The 18,520-nt window shown below is 41.6% G+C and overlaps 1 protein-coding gene across 2 annotated transcripts in view; it reads right to left on the bottom strand.

Annotated features, from left to right (window-relative positions):
- The window catches only part of syt1a (synaptotagmin Ia), a 207,134-nt gene extending 189,016 nt beyond the window's left edge, over positions 1 to 18,118 (bottom strand). For both annotated transcript variants that reach the window (XM_005740862.2, XM_005740864.2), the window contains exon 1: positions 17,985 to 18,118. The gene's annotated coding sequence lies outside the window, so the exon portion shown is untranslated. The remainder of the gene's footprint in view (positions 1 to 17,984) is intronic.
- Between the last annotated feature and the right edge of the window lie 402 nt (positions 18,119 to 18,520).

Here is an 18,520-nt window from a genome sequence, read left to right as displayed (position 1 = left end):
ACACTGTATTCTGTGTTGGAAATTTAATTAATTTTCAAACAGCAGTGTCATTTCATTGAAAGGTGTAATTCGTCCTTTGTGGTTAGATCAAGTCACACTAATCTACATATACTGGCTGCCTAAATCCCCTCTGTGAGCACAACCTGCTTATTTGTGGCAAACATGGGGGGCCTCATATCCACAGACTACCATCCAGATGCTAGTCCTGCAAAATTTAGGAGACCTTTTGACATTCATTCATGAATGAAAGCTGAAGATATCTACTTGTGGTGGAACAGTCCAATATGTTTATTGTTTTTGCTTCATCGGCTTCCTTCACTCTGCTGAGATCTTCAATAAGTGAAAAAGGAAGTGAACAGATAGTGACAGGGTTGTCTTTCTCTGGGGGGATACACTTCAAACACATGCCATGAAATTCTGCCAGTGTCTGTCCGTCTGTGTGTGACAACATGGAAATTTTGACATTTCTGAGCCCTCAGAATTCAGCATTAAGCTACGGGGCCTTTGAGACACATCCTCTATGAAGGGGAATTGATCTTTATATTTGCCACCTCTTCAAAGAATTAGAAGAACATTATAAAGATGTTTTTAACAAAATATGACTATATTCTAAAAATGCCAGCTGTAGAATATCCACAGCCACAACTGCTATATTAGTTAGATTTGGATTTATAGGATTTATACTGCTGAGGTTGCTTTAGGTCTAAGGCTTGTTTTAGAGGCTAGTTCTTTGTGTGGATATCAAAAATACTAAGCAAAGGCATAAAAAGTGAATAAATGAAGCAAGTAAAAGATAGAAGGCAAGATACACAAGCTGTGCATGAAATTTGTCAAAAAGCATGTCCTCATGTTCCTCTAGCATAGATAGTGTAGAAAGATTTTTAGGATAATTACTCATTTTCTCCAGAAAAATCAACCGTTTTAAATCACAGGATTGAGGCTTTCTGGTTTAATGCCACTGATAACAGTTTGCTACAGAAACTAATGAAATTAAAAGTCTGGTTTACTGAATTTATTTCTAAGAGTATGGAGGAAAAAAAATCCTAGTTTCAGGTACTCTGGTGTCCATTTTTGTAAGATTTCTGTGAGAAAAGTTTGGGTGGTCTGTAATAACGTTAGCTGAATTTTTAAATAACCTTACCTTATGCATATGTATGAATGAATGAATCATTTTTCATTTTACAATGGGCAACGCCCTGTAGCATCAATCATCCACTTGTCCTTCTTTATTCCTCTGCTGCTGCTATGAGGAGAAATGGTTCTAGAGGTCTCAAAGTCAAAGTCAATAAGAACTACAATTCAACATATATGATGCAGAGATAATTATTAAAGAGTTGGGACTTATTTGTAGCTTGTTCAAAGCTATAATTAGCGAGCAAGTCATACCAGCTCTGGGTGATGAGGCTGCATCAGGTTGATTCTGCTCTGTCAGTGATGATGAGCTGATATTCCATTATTGGATTAGCAACAATAATTGAATTTTCTTCTATACTTCAGTAATATAGCGGTCATCAATGTGCTGGGTCTCGGTATAGAAAAAAAACAATGCTCACGATGATATTTGATAGACAGTAAAATCAATCAACCGAGGAAATAATCTGCATATTATTCAATATTGTTGTAGTCCTAATTAATTATGAAATATGTGGCACATCTGCCTCACCTCTGCCATAAAGATGATAAAGGCTAACAAAACTAGCCCAAAATGGGCCGTGTTGATGGCAGCTTTGGAATATCAACCTTAGTAGCTGTATTATTCTTATCCCTTTTGTTTCCCCACACACTGCAGGCATTACGTCGTATTTTATTACAATAAACCACAAAGTGGGCTTCAATTTCAGATATATCTCACGATGTCCCTCATCTCACAGACCAAGCTGTGTGACTTTTGAATAAACTTTGCATTACACACACAGACCCCAAAACACTCATCAATTTCAAATCATTCTGTTCCGCCATTTAAACAACGCCATGTCTTTGATCTTGGTGCAATTTCCCCCTGGTCTAAAACTTTCTGGTCCTTTCATCTGAGCAGAGCCTGAACGAGGAACGCTGTCTGGAAACAGGTGTTCTGGCTGTTTGATGTTAGCCTGCGGTGGTCCAGCAGGTTTGGAAACATGAAGCAATCATGACCCCATTCTGGAGACCCACAACACAGTCGCCGTCCCCTCCCACCTCCTTTCTGATGAAGCAGCCAGGTGCCAAAAATACACACAGCTGTGCTGAATAAAACATCTGACACACTGACTCCCTGACTGATGGTGGGACAGAAGGAGCTACCCTGGGGACGGAAAGGTCTGGGACTTACCGCACCTACGCACTCAACTCGTTACACAAGTTAACAAGCAAGTTTCTGTGAAGTTGGCTGCTGAGACAAGGAAAAGGCTTAACTGCTACTCCAGCTGAGGGTGGGAGCTGTCCTTTAGGATGTGGTACTGAATCTGGCTGATTCTGCAGGAGAATCAGATATTTATAACACAGCAATGCACACTAGATGAGCAGGAAAGTGTCTTGTTTGCCTAGGGCCAGAAATGTGACACAGGCGCCTAAACATATAAAGTACAATTCTTTAACAGGTAATATTAAAGAATGAGTTTAAGCACAGGTTTGTTGAAAAAAGTTCTTGGAAGCATCTAAATTTCCCCCCCGATGTTCAGTGGATTTCAGTTTTTGGATGGTCCACTTGAGGACAATCAGACACTTGTCCTGAAGGCATCCAGGTAATTGCGCTATAGATTAGGTCATCGCTGTACTGAAGATGACCCGACAGCCCCAGCTTTAGGTCCACTCTACAGATAAGAGTCTTTAAGGTTTTTTTGGCATACTCTAAGCGAGCTGAGACCTATTTAACACAAAAATCATACAAGAATTAATCTGGTCATTCAGTGTGAATTCAGGCATCTGAGTAATTCCAAGGAAAAAGCAAAGTCTGGTGATATGATAGCAGATACTCCTGTACAGTAACCAGGCTGTGGCCGAGATGGACATTGCCTTCTCATATTACTTTTTCAGCATTGTGCAGATACCCGACTAGAATTCATAATTCTCTCAGATTTCTATTCAGAATTCCTTTGTTTCCCATGTCTACTCATATAACGTCCGTGGTGTAGAACTCGACATTTGCCTCTTACACTAGTGTGGCTTCCATCCAGTCACTATCATAAAAGTGTGCTGAGTGCTTCTGAAGTGGTCGTTCTTCTGGAAAAGTCTATTTCTGTAGAAAATTTTGTTACTGTAACAACAACTCAGACAATCACTGCAGTCACAGAAGACAGCTCCACACTCCCTTCAATTCAAAATGACTCAAAATGTGTTAATGGGAGAACTTGAAGTGTAAGGTTATTTTTCAACCATGCCCCAATACAAACCTTTGCACAGTTTTAATGTGAAGGCCTGCAATTTCACTTCATTGCTTGCAGTTCATCTTGACACGCACAGATGTGCACCTTTCTTTACTATGTCTAACCAATTCAATTTGCCACAGGTGGCCTCCAATCAAGCTCTGGATACATCTCGTTGATAATTAAAGCAGACAGGATGCACCTGAGCACAATCTGGAGACTCAAGGCAAAGGGTGTGAGAGACTGTAGCAAGTGATTTCTTTAGAGATTTCTAAAACTTCTAAAGCATTTTATCATCACCTTCCTCTTTCACTCACAGATGATAAATGAATGCTGGGAGGTGGGAGCTCAATCATGTAATTTTGAAGCATGGCTCTATATCGCCGATAGCATCATCCCACCATGTCATTAACGAGCAGCAAACCACATACTTGTGACACGCACTTCCTCTTAGTGACAGATACAATTTCTGGACTTGCGGAGGTCAGCCTCGTAGGAGGTGAGAAACCGGCGTGTTTCCTAAAAGGCTCAAACGGAACAACAAACAACTACACACAGATGCCCTAAGCATCCAGATATTTTTATCAACAGTCAAGCAGCCATTTTGATCCACATGCTGGCACAGCACCAAAGACCAAGAGTGTTTAGCTACGTATCGACTGAACATTTAAAAGACTAGTTTACTGGCTGTATCAGATTACGAGAGCCGCTGCCCCTTTAAGCCTCTGAACAGCAACAAATCCTTTTTTTTTTAAAAATACCATCACAAGAGAAGTGTGAAGGATTTGAAACAAGCGTTGGAAAAGCATTATCGGGATTCAAATCTCATGCGTAATCAGGCAGAACCAGAGTTGATCCAACTTCTTTAGTTTCCGTCATTAAAGAAAGTCTTCGGTGCTCGTTAGGCATGGCATCAAGCTCGCAAACTATTAAATGAAGGGGAAATGATTGTTGATTAAAGCAGGTCAGTGCAGAGAACAGTTCAGCCTCTATGGAAGAATTTTAAAATGATGTTAAATGAATAAACGCATGCTTTGGGGGAAGATGATCCAAAAAACCTCTTTGTGTACGCCTCTAGAGAAAGGATTACACAGAGAGAGAGACTGATGGGCAGAGGAAGAGGTAACACGGAGACGATAGGAAGATAGGAGGTGAACAGAGGGTAAACAGTGAGGCAGTCAGTGTGTAGTGACCCTAAAGCTTGAGATGGAGTCGTGAGTCAGACTGTTTACCGTACACAAAGAGAGACAATGAGACAACACAGTGGGACAGCATTATTTACTGGCACACTTGGGAGACGGAGTCCATCAGAAGCTGCTGATTTCCAGTAAGGAGGACAGAAAAAAGAGGATATCTAAAGAGGGACATATTTTTCTGGGAGTACAGCAAACAGCTTTGATCACAGTGCACTGCTGAGAGGACACGATGGTGTGCAGGCAATTAAGCCAATCAGTAACTTAACAGCCAGCTTGACAGGATGCAATTCTTGGATTTTAAGCTTCCTCAAATGTGATCGGTGCCATTTCCAATTAATTTTTAACTGCTTGACTAGCCAGGAGTGATTTGCTAATCAAAGCGCAGTATCTTGATTTTGCTTTTTTTTTTTAAATTAGAACACAATTTGTGTTAGCGAAATTGAAATCCAAGCGCACCAGTGTGGAACTGAGTCCAATTAAGAGATATTATGAGGTCTTTAGAGATAAATGCACCAACTGCAGTGCAGGTTTTACTTGTGAGATAGTTAATCAATGCTTAAACTTTCAGTAATAGGACAGTGAGGGAGGTCAGGGTTCATGAGCATGTTTCAGAATTTTCTCACTTGTTGTTTATCTGGTTCTTGGGGATTTACAGATGAACAGATGAAAGCATTGTTGTGAGACTGTTATGCAACACTGACTTGGCGCTCGGTGGTCACTCAACATCATGTCTGATTCTCCAGAGGGACGGCCAGATTTCAGGTTACAGCAGTATCTAGTGGCTGTGACGCCTCATTGCACTTGTTACTCCCAAATCTGAATAGCAAACAGTCGGTTGATCACAATGGCCTTAGCAGCTCCAGCTTACTCAGGCAGTAGTGTTTATGGTTCCATGAAACTAAGTTTTCTATTGATTGAAAGCGAGCACACATGGAAACAACAGGCACACTGCCTGTGCAGGAAAATATGCCCGTTCTTGTCTGGTGCTCAAGCCCCACAGGGGCTCTTAGAAGGGCTGGTCAGGCAGAGGAGGAGGATGGGCTCCGGTGTTATTGATTGAAGCTTCTCATAATCTGTGAACAGGTCCAGAGTTTCTGCAGCGCTGAGCTCGGCAAGGATGTCAGTGATGCTCCGAGTCTGACATTGAATTTGCCCTTCCTGCTGCCACCGAGTGGGTTTGGCACCTTTTCAGAGAAACCATTACATTACTAAAACAGCTCATAATGGTTCAAAAAAGAATCATTTGTGCAAGTATTCCAAAAGTAGTAACGTATGTCTTAAAAATAGTCCACAGTATTGACCAGCGTTGCTGAAAACAGCACTACAAGTAAAAACACTTGATCTTTCTACAGATAGAAATGGAGCTAAATTGTTGTTGTTTTTTACAAATTCCACATTAATTCTCAAGCTTTTCCTTTTCCAGTTCAGTCTTTTTGCTACTCAGTGCTTGTATGTTATCAGATCTTCTCAAAGAAAGTCAGCATGCTGAGCTTGTTAAAAGACCATTGCGCTATTTTTTTCTTTCAGCCAAAATTCTTACTACTATCCTGCAACTGATGCCTTTGCTCTAATGGTGCTTTTGATTTTCTTGGGTTACAGCAGGCGTCTCTTTAATCTTTTGCATTCCTACTGGCATCAAGTATACAGTCCAGTCCATAACACCGTGTCCACACAGAGCGGGCAGCGTGTTTGCAGAGCCTCAGTTGCTCCAGCACTCCATCTGTGTCTACACAGGATGTGTTCAGACACAGTATTACACTGTAGGTCGCCCACACTGTAAAAGCGCATAGAGTTTAGCACACAGTCACTATTATGCACGAATCGCTCAAAAACAGTAGACATGCCAAACCCATAAGAACCCCATGACAGATGAGCTGGTATGCTTTGGGTCATAAGTTTTCCTTTTTTTCAGTCTTCTCTAAAGATGATGTCCAATATTGAATATATAGAAGAAAATGTAAACATAATTATAGGAAATATCCCCTAGGCCTGTTGTACGTACTTGATTTACGTTTTTCAGTCTGGATATTCTTGCCTTATTTTCAGCTTTATCACTTGAATGCTCACCTCTTTAACCATCATATCAACTGACAACACCATGTCAGTCTGAAAGCCATCTCACAATTCTCTCAAGTCTGAGCCACATGTCAGCTGAACCATCACTGAAAAAAAATCCTTAACTTTTTCTGATTCAACGCAATGAAGGTGAAACAAATGACATTTTTGCTGTTTAATGCAAACGATTAATTAGCATGTTTTCAATAATATGATTTAAAACCTCAATACATCTATTATTTTTATTTTTACTGATCTATTTTTTGTAATTAAGCAACATTTAGGCTGAAAATATTAAGCTGGGGCACATGTCCATGATCTATCCCACATCCGCCTTGAGAAAAATGCCTCCACTGATTGGGCTTCTAACTAGAATACTTGTTGTTAATGGTGGCAGTCTTGCACAGTTTGTTTTGCAATGCACAATGCATGCATAATCCACATTTGGAAGTGGCTGCCTCTTCATTAACAACGTTTAAGAAATGAATGTGAGGAAATCCATCATTATCGCAACTCGCAATCACCAAACCCTACAGCGGGTGCAAACTCATAATCTCAGGCAATTTGCATATGCAATTAGCGTAAGCTTCAAGGAAAGGATGTGATTGACAGCACGGCAATGTTTTGCCTAGTTGATCTGATTGAACCCAATTTCAAGAGTAACCATGGTCCCCTGTTTTGCACCGTTGTGTCTCCCTGGCCATTTTAAGATACTACAGCAGATGAAAGGTTACAGTGGAGTTTGAAAGCATTACAACTTGGACCTTTTTGCAACAACGGTGTCCAAGAGACAGAGTACATTCACTATTTTACCTTAAGTTGTGCTTCAGTTGTATGCCTGTTTTTAGGACAGCTTTGAAGGTTTAATGCAATGCTAAAAAACAAAATAAAATCCTTCTGCCAGCTTGATAGAATTTTAAGTGGAGGCGTAGACAGACAGAAAGAGGAAGCCTTCTGTTTTCCCTCTCCCTTTTTTACCACCCTCCTCAACATTATTAATCTGGCTCCAGGGTCAAAATCAGTGGCAAGAATATAACTGAAAGGTAAAGGTTTGCGCTGAATCTCTCACTATGCATATGGAACATGATGGGACAGCCATGTTTCATTATAAATTCAAGGCCAATCTGTTCCTAGGGAGGGAAAGCAGGATGTCAAGGTAATGAGTTAATTTAGGAGATAAGGAACAGCAAATGTAATCTCTGAAATATCACCAGCAGCAAAATAGCTCCTTGGGCCTCAAGTCCATCGTATCAAACAGAGGGTAAAATTTTTTACTAATTATCATGATAGTCTTTGCTCAAGGTACTCTACGGAACTGTAAATAAGGATAATCAGCCTAACAGTATATGGTGAAGTTACCCTGAGGACTCACTGTGAAGATCCCATTTAACACTGATCTGAATAATGGAGTAGGTTTTCTTTCAAAGTAGCATCTCACAATGGCTTGTCACCATGCTCTCCGCTCCCCAGATGCTGTTTTCATTGAATGCAATCACTGAAGACTTCACTTTTATTTAGTTTCTAACAGCAACAGACCTGTAGCTGTTAGGACATCTATGCTCTAAACCTCTACATGAACAAACAGGTGAGGTTAACATATGCGACTAAGGAATTAGGGCAAACAACGACAAAAGCAGCTTTTAGGCTGATTCCTATCAATTGTTGTGTTGTAATACATTGGGTTATGAACAATACAGAAAGCTAAATGTTACCAATTAGTCTTTGACGTCCTAATCTAACAAACTGCAAGCGAAAGCATAAAGGTAGGTATTTGATCCCCAAGAAAAGCAAGACAGTTAAATGTTTCTTGTAGTTGGTCACCAGGTTTTGCACGTTTCTCCTGAGGCCCATTTTGGCCCATTCCTCTATGGAAATTCTTTAAATCCTTCAAGTTTCTTAGTTGCTGCTTGGCAACTTGATGCCAAGTCCTGTACTGTACCGCCCCAAAGCACAATGTGTCCACCTCCATGCTTGATGGTGGCATTCAGCATTTCTCTTCCTCCAAACACCGCGGGTCAAATTGTCAAAGGTTGAGTTTGGTTTCATCTGACCACAGAACTTTCTCCTAAGCCTTCTTTGAATCCTTTAGATGTTCACTAGCAAACACAAGACACGCATGTACATGTGCAGGGGGCCCTGGTGGGTGCTGCGAGCTCAATTTGCCCCCTTTCTTATTATCATTCGCGTCGCATTAGGCAAGATCTTAATTGGAGCTCAATACCAAGGGTGACTGGCTTGAAAATTAAAAACTGTCATCAGACACCCAGGATACAAGCGACGCTGTAAGCATAAAAACAGCCTTATGTCTCTCAATGATATGCAAATCTATTTATAACTTTTATGTATGTGTTTTTTTCTGGATTATTGGTTGATATTTTGTGTCTCTCTACAAAAATGAACCCTAAAATTTTTAGACTGTTCATTTATTTGTAAGTAAGCAAACTTACAAACTGAATGAAAACACACTGAGCAACAACGTATAATATACTACAACGAAAGTGCACATGTTGAATGCTTTGCTGGTTAAATATTCATGAATTCTCAAGTAGGCAGCCCATTAAATTAGCAAAATAAACAACCAGCAATGGACTCTGCCAATCACTGATAGCTGATATATTAACCCAATCAGCCATCCCTATTTTTAAATGCCTCCATTTAAGCAGCAAAGTACGGGAGTCAAACAGCTTAAGAGAGAATACAATCTTTTCAGCTACTATCACAGACCCCAGACTACCCAGTACAACAACATTATATCAGATTTAACTAGATGCCTAGTTATTATCCCCAAGTGGGCCGGACTGGCCCCATGGTGCTGTGTTAATGAGTGTTTTTTCGTCTGACTGGGTGGACATGTTTGGAAGAAAGGCCTTCGTCTCGCCCCGAGACACTTGGCTCCGACAGTGAACTCTGCACAGAACGGACCTATAGGCCTCTACAGTGCCTCATCCTTCATGGGATCTCCAAACATGCTAGACTGCTCCATTTTTCAAGGATGAGGGGATTGGTAGCTGGTAGGGTAAACAAGGGGGGGGTTTGAAATTGAAACCATTTACTGTTATATCTCTCAATCTTTTGCACTAGTCTTTTGCTGGTGGTGTTATTATTCTGCCAGCTGACTCTAGCTGTGCCTGTTTGTGGCAAACTCAAGCAAAACCATTCCTGTAGTTGAGGGTTAAATTGTATGCGATATGATTTTTGAAGAGTTGCTAAAAAGGGGGCCACTTCACCCTGGAGCAGGGGCAGCGGTGCAGACGAGAGCAGCTTATGACGATAAGACGGATCGCAGAACAATGTACGACTCTCGCACATGTCAGCTACAGTACGGTGCTAATCGAAGAGGAAGAGCACGGGGGAGGCGGCTGGCATGACAATCTACAGCGGGCAGGAGACTTGGTTGCCATGGTGACAAACAAGGATGTTTGCATCAGAGGCAAATCTCAGCAGTCAGCAGCGGAGGGCACACATACCATTCGACTAACAGTAATGGAGAATCATCGGGGCCAGGGATGAGAAAAGGTGGGGTGAAAGGGAGGACTGCCTTTTCCTTATCACTTGGTGTTCCCTCGCAATTTCTTTTCCACAGCAGGTCTGATCCACACACACATGCACATCCACACTGCAGGAGGGGGGTCCCACTCTAACGGAGAACCAGGGAGTCACCGGTTCAACAGCTAATGACATCCACTGCATTGCTGTGTTAGAGAGACGAATGAAATCATCTTCACAGCTGGGTCACTTGACAAAATTATGGCTGTAATGTTGATTATGTGCCTGTGCATTTATTCGGTTTAATCCATCCACGGTGAATTTAATGAGCATGCAATGACCTTGATTGGTAGCAAAACAATACAGCAATGTGACTCACTCCAGCGGGCTGCTCTGGAGTGCAAATATACACTCAGCTCACAGAGCGATGGAAGAGGTAATAAGTTGAATATGAGTGACAACTACGCATACTTCCCAACAGATGTTGAAATTATTGTGACACATTTTAAACCCACCAAGGTCATTTGTGTCACAGGCAAGGCGGTGCGGGGTGACACTGATTTTAATTGCTTGCTTGCTTTATCCCATCACGCCACTGTGTTTTACACACACTGTTGGGTGTCGTATTGCTTTATGACTAATGCATCCTCCAAGGGCGCCCAGAAGCAGCGAGTTAACTGTAGCAGAGGCAGGAGGCAACTTACTGGGATATAATTTGATCTGCTTCCCCTCGTCTATCTGACATATTCCGAGGACACCGACAGAGGCTGGAGAATTGCGAGCTTGTACAAGCTGTAAAAACACAATTAACCTTTTCTGCCTTATACAAGACTCAGTTTGTGTTGATGCCTGATTTGTAAATGTGTCATTTTGCTCAAATTGATGCATTTGCCTTTGTAATACTCAGTTCACGTTACTTAATTTCCCTCCCTGAAAAAAGCAGCTGTTTTACTGCTGTAAACTCATGAATGGAAGATGGACTGAAGAATGGACACTGGTAATTTGAATTCTAGGCTCGTCTCTCCGTTGATGGGTAACTCTTGATAGAGAGTGGCTAAATCATCCCAAGAGATAACTGGAACACCTCAGCTGGTTTGGTTATTGCTGACATAAACCTTGAGGTGGGGTAGCACTTCCTTCTTTAGGGTTTGGTGTGAATGTGCATGTAAGCACAGGACAGATTGGTTTTTAAAAGAATGCCTTATTACATTTATGCAACATTCAACATGTGCTCCAGGGCCTCTTTTTATGCCGCGTGCCCTTCAGTAATAATTCAAATATGCTTTCACCGGGCACAGGGGATGTTTCGTCTACTATGTACAGGGGCTCAGGACTGACATGGAGCACACAGGGCAAGGCTCGTGTCCCTCAGCAGTCCCACACACCCACATGGTATTAATCTCTAATAACTTCCCCACACAGCGCCTTCGGGTAGTGGCAGAAATGCTACGGGAAGATGATGCGTTTCACCAGCGCTAAGTATGAATCAGGATATTAAAAAGTTGTAGGAGGGCAAAAGCAATTTCCTCCTAAAGGGGATTTTAAAATTACAGCGCTGAGACTGGAGGTAAGTCCTACCACCAAATCATTCTCTTTTTCTTGCCCCTCCCCTCCATCACCATCGCCACACATGTGCACCAAAGATAACGTCTGTCAATGAATAGCTTTCTAACAGACAGTCATGACAAAGCCATGAAATACAGCCTTCATAAATGCACGGTTGTTAATTCAAGGGCACGACTGGCTGTGATGTACATGAGCATTATGGGCAGTGACGTCACCATGCCCCATCGGATGAGTTACTGACATAAAGTCATGAATTTTGCTAATGATTGAGATAAAAGTCAGTAACACACAAGCTCAAGCTAATGATTTGGCTAACAGCATCTTTAGCAATAGAAGTGACTTTTTACGCTCCATGGTAGAATTTTAGATTCTAGTGGATTTCTACGTTTGGGTTTCTGTCTAAGCTCGCTTTGCATTTTTGGATGTTTGCTTATTTTCAGAAGGTAACGCCATTGTGTTGTGGTTAATACTTTCCCTTAAAATCTGAAAACGACACACAAATCTCCGGAAAGGTTACATCTGGTGTAAATGTGTTACACCTGCCAAATGTGGTGACCACTTGTGAATCAGAGAGCAACCCAAAGAAGCTTTATTCTTGCTTATTTTTCAGGTGCTCTGTTAGCCACGATGACTGCTTGCTTATTCCATATGTTTTAATTTGCTAATTTTCCAGAGCCTCCTGGTTGTGATTTAATTTTAATTAATAGCTATAATATTAAAATCCCTTTAGTCGCCTCAGTGTATCCCCCTTTACCCAGTTCCCTGCCCTTGTTCTTATGTGTAAAAAGTGTTGTCTTCTTTGTAACATTTGTCAGATCTTCTATTGTTTCTCCCAATGTTCACCTTGCTAGTTTGTGAAACTTTGCTCCAGCTTTTTTGATATCTGGCTCAGAACTTGATTTTTTAGAGACTGGCATTTATCCTGATGTTTCTTAAGTGGATGGACATGCAAGTCAAACCATATACTGACTTACAGCTGAAAAGCGGTCTTTCATGAACTTATGCAGCTGTAGTTTTAAAACATGAGCTCAGTGAAATATTGCAAAAAGAAATTTTAAGTGTCCTTGAATTTGTTATATTATCTTCAAGGGTAATGTAACGGCTTATTGAGACTATATATGGAACTGCTTCTTGCGGTACCATCTTTAATGTCAATTAAATAGGCTTCCTATAGTGTATCTCAGTTTATAACCTTTGTTTTATAGCAAATACAACTGTGAATATATGTGAAAGTCTCTGTTATAAAAACAGAAATGTGAAACAATCCAAATCATAGTCAAAGACCCTGGTGCAGTGAGCCTCGTCACACTCTGGCGCAAACAAACCTGACAGAGATCCTGTAATTTTTTAAAATGAGTTTAATTTATTGTATTTACCCAAGGTTTTCCTTGGTGAAACAAAACTGAATGAAGTCATTGTGACAGTGCATTTCAGCTTCCCCCGAAGTCATTCACTTAGTGTATTTAATTAAGCGCATTCTGCAAACTGAGGCAGTAATATCCAAAACAGACCTTTTTTTCAAACTGGCTTCATTAGACACTATTCAGGCTGTGGTGTTCATCCTTTCTGATTTACTGCAATTCAGTTCCAATTGTCTTGACTGTGTTGCAGTTGATTATTATAAATTTAAATACCCAATACAGCTGGATAGAAGATTGGAGGCATTGCTCTAGATTACGCACAAGTGAGAAGAGCTTTACTAGCTTTCTTTTGGGAGGAAAGTAGGTATTCATTTATGGTAGGTAATTTAGCAGCTTTACACCATGTGACATACACTATCAAATCAGCAACAAGTTATAAAAAAATCTACTTTATGACAGAGAGAAGAAGATCTCTTGTGATTCTTGTTTAAGTGTGTCATTGTACCACAAAACAAAGTTCCAGTATTTAGGAAGCACCTAGCTGTGAGGGTTCACATGGACAGCAGACACATAAATTAGAGCTGGTGGCTGATGGTCATGATGACGCAGGGCTTAAAATTGTGATGGCTAAAATTGGCACAACTCAAAAGAGCCAAAAGATTCTCATATAGTACAGCTTGAAACATCATGTAGTTAAGTCTGTGTGTGCTTTTTAAATACAATGTTGATGCTACGGATTGTAACTGGATTGTGTTTTTAAGCATACATATGAGTCTGTTTAGCTCTGTCAATAAAATGTGTATGAGTATGTGTGTGTTTGTGAGACCGTGTGTGGATTGATCCTGTAATCTGAGTCTTATCTCGGTGGGTCCACTGAGATCAAGCAGTCCTGAGTCCTCTACACTCTGTCAAACACAGAGCTTCAAATGAGGACTTAAGACCAAGCTAATTAGCCTATTAGTGTCAGGTCTTTACAGCGATGCTGATACCAGTTAGGCAAGCAAGAGAAACTATGACAATGACCTTTCGTCTCTCATTACTTTACACACAACACAATTCAGGGTTGTATTCGAAAAACATCTTGTAAAGTGACAAACTCAGGGAGCTGATGTTGATGAACTTACAGGATAACTCAAGCGTCTAACACTTAGATGTGACGTCCTGATTTGTCTCCATCAGGTTCACTCAAACTAAAACACTGCTTTACCGCTTTGATTTAAATCCGACTTGTTTTGGCTTGAACGCCTGCAGGGAAATATTGGTGCTGAAAAATGCAGCAAAAAAGAAAACCATTGAAAAGCATTGCTTTGGCATGAACTGCTAAATGTGCAATAAATTATCATTTTAACAGACTTTTACACCAGCAGGTACCTAAAATTATCAGCAGATTGTGGTGAAATAGCAGCAAACACCTATGTATAGTGTTGCAAGGTCACAATACTTCAATCTACACACCGTTTTGTAAAGTCACTTTGTCGCTGAGACGAAAGCAGTCTAAGTCTGCCTCAGTCCATCTTGTGGAGGTGATGCTGCACTGCTCACACATTGTGGTTTTGTGGGCACTTGACCTCTAACCAGGTGGATTTAACTTCTACGCCATTTGGGATATCTGACAAACCAGGATCAAATAAATGAGCAAGCACTCCACAGTCACACAGGATAGTGGTTACAACAGATTGATGGCAGTCGCTGTAAAGTTGATCAACTGCACAGTCACACAGGTCTAGAGACTGGTCTGTGACCCCCTGGCAACCACAGGCCGCTAGAGAAAAATGTGTTTTCACTGATTGGTTGGCAGAAACATCCATGATAGCTTTGGTCACTAGCAGATTGTTGCATAGTTTGAAAAGAACATACCAATTCGTCTGCAAATTCCTATTGCTAGTGAAACTGAAAAGTAGGAAACAAAAATGGACACAAAGACCTGTTGCCTTCAAAGTAAAAGTTGCACTTAAAAACATGTTGGTTGCAATGCTGTGGCACATCTTTGACTTTAACTTTGAGATAAGTCGGCACCTTCCATTCAAACTACAGACGACTGCGCCAATCTGCTATAGCAACCAAAACAAGGAAGAAGGAAGGTTTTGGTCTAGCATCCTCTCTGCAACCAAATTCAGAAACCTCCAGGAAACATTCCTCAACTATTCAGGAAATACATGTTTTTCCCTCACAATTAGTGGTTGCATCACGTCCAATATAGTGGAAAACACTCGAGACTTCCTTTGTGCATGATGGCACAAAGGAAGTCTCTTAGCAGGTGTGATGGATTCAGTTCTGCTCAGTGTTTATCATCTTATTGTTGTGGCCATCCACAACAGTCCCAGTTTCTCAATTTAACTGCTCACCGCTGCTCTATACCATAAAGTCCTATCTCTTGTCTACAGCACAAAAATCAAATAACAACCAACCTGCCTGACAATCTGTTGAAGAAACAGGCTTCCATAAATTTGAAGCAGGAAGTTACCATTAATATGCATGAACTGAAAACATGGTTAATTTGCAAAGCAACAGAGAAAAAAAATATTTTGAACAGTGATGCCACACTGTGATACTAACAGGTGGTGCTTTGCACTTTAGTTTCACGAAGAGAACAAATGCTGCAGAAAACTGTGTGTTTGTTGGGTTTTATACTGATGGCAGAAGTAGGGTGAACTTTGTTAAAATTCGTAGACTGATTTCTCTCAGGCTGAATATGCTAAGAACTGTTGAACGTCATTATCCATCATCTTAAATAAGAACCAATATACAACTGTTTTATCAGTTTTGTAGCAGGGGCACTGTAAAGGAGATGGGACTAGATTGCGATGAATAGTCAATCAATAATCAGCTCCAAAGAATGTAAAAAAAGTTACATTACCAGACTTTTTCCCCCTAAGATATCTGGTATCAGTGATGGTGATGAATGTGATCAAAGGATGATTATAGGGATGTCCTTGGAGAGTGGGAACACTACTTATGAGGCATCCACCAGCATGACTCAGTCTCTGTAGTGACACTGTTACTGTTCTGTGCACATCCCAGTTCATAGGCACCCAAACCAAATGGCCACACAAGGTCAAATCCTAAGTGATATTTTCCATTTTGTGTTGTTCCAAACATAAACAAACAAATAGCTTCACCGTACTGTCCTCGTGGCTCTACTTCCTTTCCATACAACTTCTAATAACCTTATGAGTGAGAGCCACTGTCCACGTGCAAAGTAATGCTGGCAGATGCCCTTCCATCCTGACAGTTTCTGGCTTTTGAAAAGTTCACTCCAGATAACTCAGCCAAGACAAAAGGTTAGAGCTGCTTGGACATCAGGCTTGGGACTTTGGGTCTGTACTTCTCATTAATAGCCCCTTAACAAGCCTGATAAAACATGACAACGCCTCAGGCAACAGATAACTGGCCACTTGATTAGATTCTGAGTCAATATCCACCCCTGCCCTCTCTTTCTTGCTGTATATGTGATTGGAAGACAGACAAAGTATTTAAAGCCAAAAGGAGAAGAATTCATGACTATACCCTGGTTGTGATTCATATGGCAGCGCTTCCAAAATGTTTTGGCTCCAGATTCTTAAAGGCCAAGGTTTTGCAAAAAAGCTACCCTGAGCTATCAGTCCACACAGCATCCATTAGTGCATGGCTTCAGCCTGTCTGATTCAGTTAGTAATTATGAAATGGAGCATCTGCAGAAGCTCCCTGAGAGTATGTAAACATAGGCTCTGCCTTGGGGAATTAGATCAGAGGTCATTTAGATTTAGGTGAGAAAAGCAAAGAGTGCTGTTTCACTCGCGCATTTCCCGTCACCTGGTAACAGTTTGACACACGGGAGCTACCTAGTGTATATGTCCAAACCAGTACAGCTAAACAGCAACAGCTGAGCAACCCCTCTTCTCTCTCCCTCTTCTTCCTCTCCCATGCCTCTGGCTGATTATGCCCCCTGAGATATTAGGTAATCTGGGAGCAGGCAAGAGGTGACAGGCCACTTCTTTTTTAATGACTTGTCAGCGAAGGCGCGCTAACAATCACCATGGATATGGTTGACATGTTTGCTGAGCGACAGCAGCCATCCATTACATGTGCACTGTGCGGTAGCCAATCGGCACTCTATCAGTAAACCCGTGGGAGGTGATAAGCCTTCTTTACAGCAACGGGGGTTCCCACTAATAATGATACCAGATAAGGACAATATCGACGAGGAACTGGAACGACATTTTCAAATTGTATCTGTTCACTAAATAGACTCTTAAGCTAAAAAGACTGCAACTTTAAACAGCTATTTATTGCCACAAGTTTATAGGATAAATTATCAGCAGGAAGTGTAGTCAGGACCAAATCGAAGTATTCGAAAAGTCAAGTTGAAGCGCTTGTCTTGTTCCATATTCAAATGGCATTACAGCTCATTTCTGAATCAATACCCTGCCTGTCTTTATTTCTGCTCAAAATAAATCTATCATGACTCAAAGATGGAGAATTGTGAAGTAAAAAAAATTAATGATAGGGCACCAGGGCTGCAGCCTGCCTATTTTATCTGATGGAGCGAGGTGAACAAACGGAGGGATTAGCTTCCATGGGATGAAAGCAGCTGCTCGTCTTCCGTCTCCATTCCCCTCCCCTCCTTTCCTCTCCTCTCCATCTGCCCACACATCCACGCTGTGGTCTCCCCTCGCAACAAAAGACGTGTTCTATATGTTGCTATCACTAGCTGCACTCCACCCTGCACCTACAGCAGTTTCCGAGCAAGCACAAAAAGCCTCTCAGTGCACATGGCAACGAAAGACGCGCCAAAAACGATGTTAATAAGAAGGCTTGGGAGTGAAGTGTACTTCCCCTGTGACACCCTTAAAACACCCACCCTTCCTGATTATGTCACCTAGAAACAGATACATCACACACATCCACCCCACTATGAGAAGACACTACAAAACAAACAAGAGACGCCCCGATTCTTTGCAACTTCTGAGGTAGCCCAAAGCAGAAACGTGCTCTCTTACCTGGCAACAACAACACACCTTCAGCTCCAAATCTGCTCGCCCTGTCGAGGAGGCGCTCATCTGTAGTAGGAGTAGGAGGTCTTGAAGAAAAAGTGTGTGTGCTGTGTGTGTGTTTGTGTGAGTGTGATGCTGGAAGAGAGGAAGAGGGAGAGAGGGAAAGTGAGAGGTGGAGCCTAGCTGAGAGGAGAGAAAGAGGGCTGGATGATGACTCCGTCTGCCGTCTACATAGCCAGTCTTGTGGGAGCAGTGTGGATGGCGCTAGAATGTCTTCTGTTCAAACACAACAGGCAGATGCACTTAATTCACGGCTTGGAGAAAAAGCCTGGGGCAGAGAGCGGAGGGTGGGAGGAGGTGTGAGAAGACAGGAGAGACTCTGGGCTGTTTAAGCCAGCATCATCACACGGTGGTTCCTAGGAATCCCTCCAGTAAGAAGGACACTGCATCACTGAGTCCTTGACTGTGATTGGTTGGGTGTTGGGAAGACGTCAAGTATGGTGGGCAATGCTGCGTAACCTTAGCTGACCCTTTCAACACAT

This window comes from Pundamilia nyererei, unplaced genomic scaffold (assembly GCF_000239375.1).
Source record: "Pundamilia nyererei isolate P.nyererei 1_Seehausen unplaced genomic scaffold, PunNye1.0 scaffold00104, whole genome shotgun sequence".
Classification (NCBI taxonomy): Eukaryota; Metazoa; Chordata; class Actinopteri; order Cichliformes; family Cichlidae; genus Pundamilia; species Pundamilia nyererei.
Note: the sequence above shows the minus strand (reverse complement) of the source record. Positions and strands in the feature narration are given on the sequence as shown.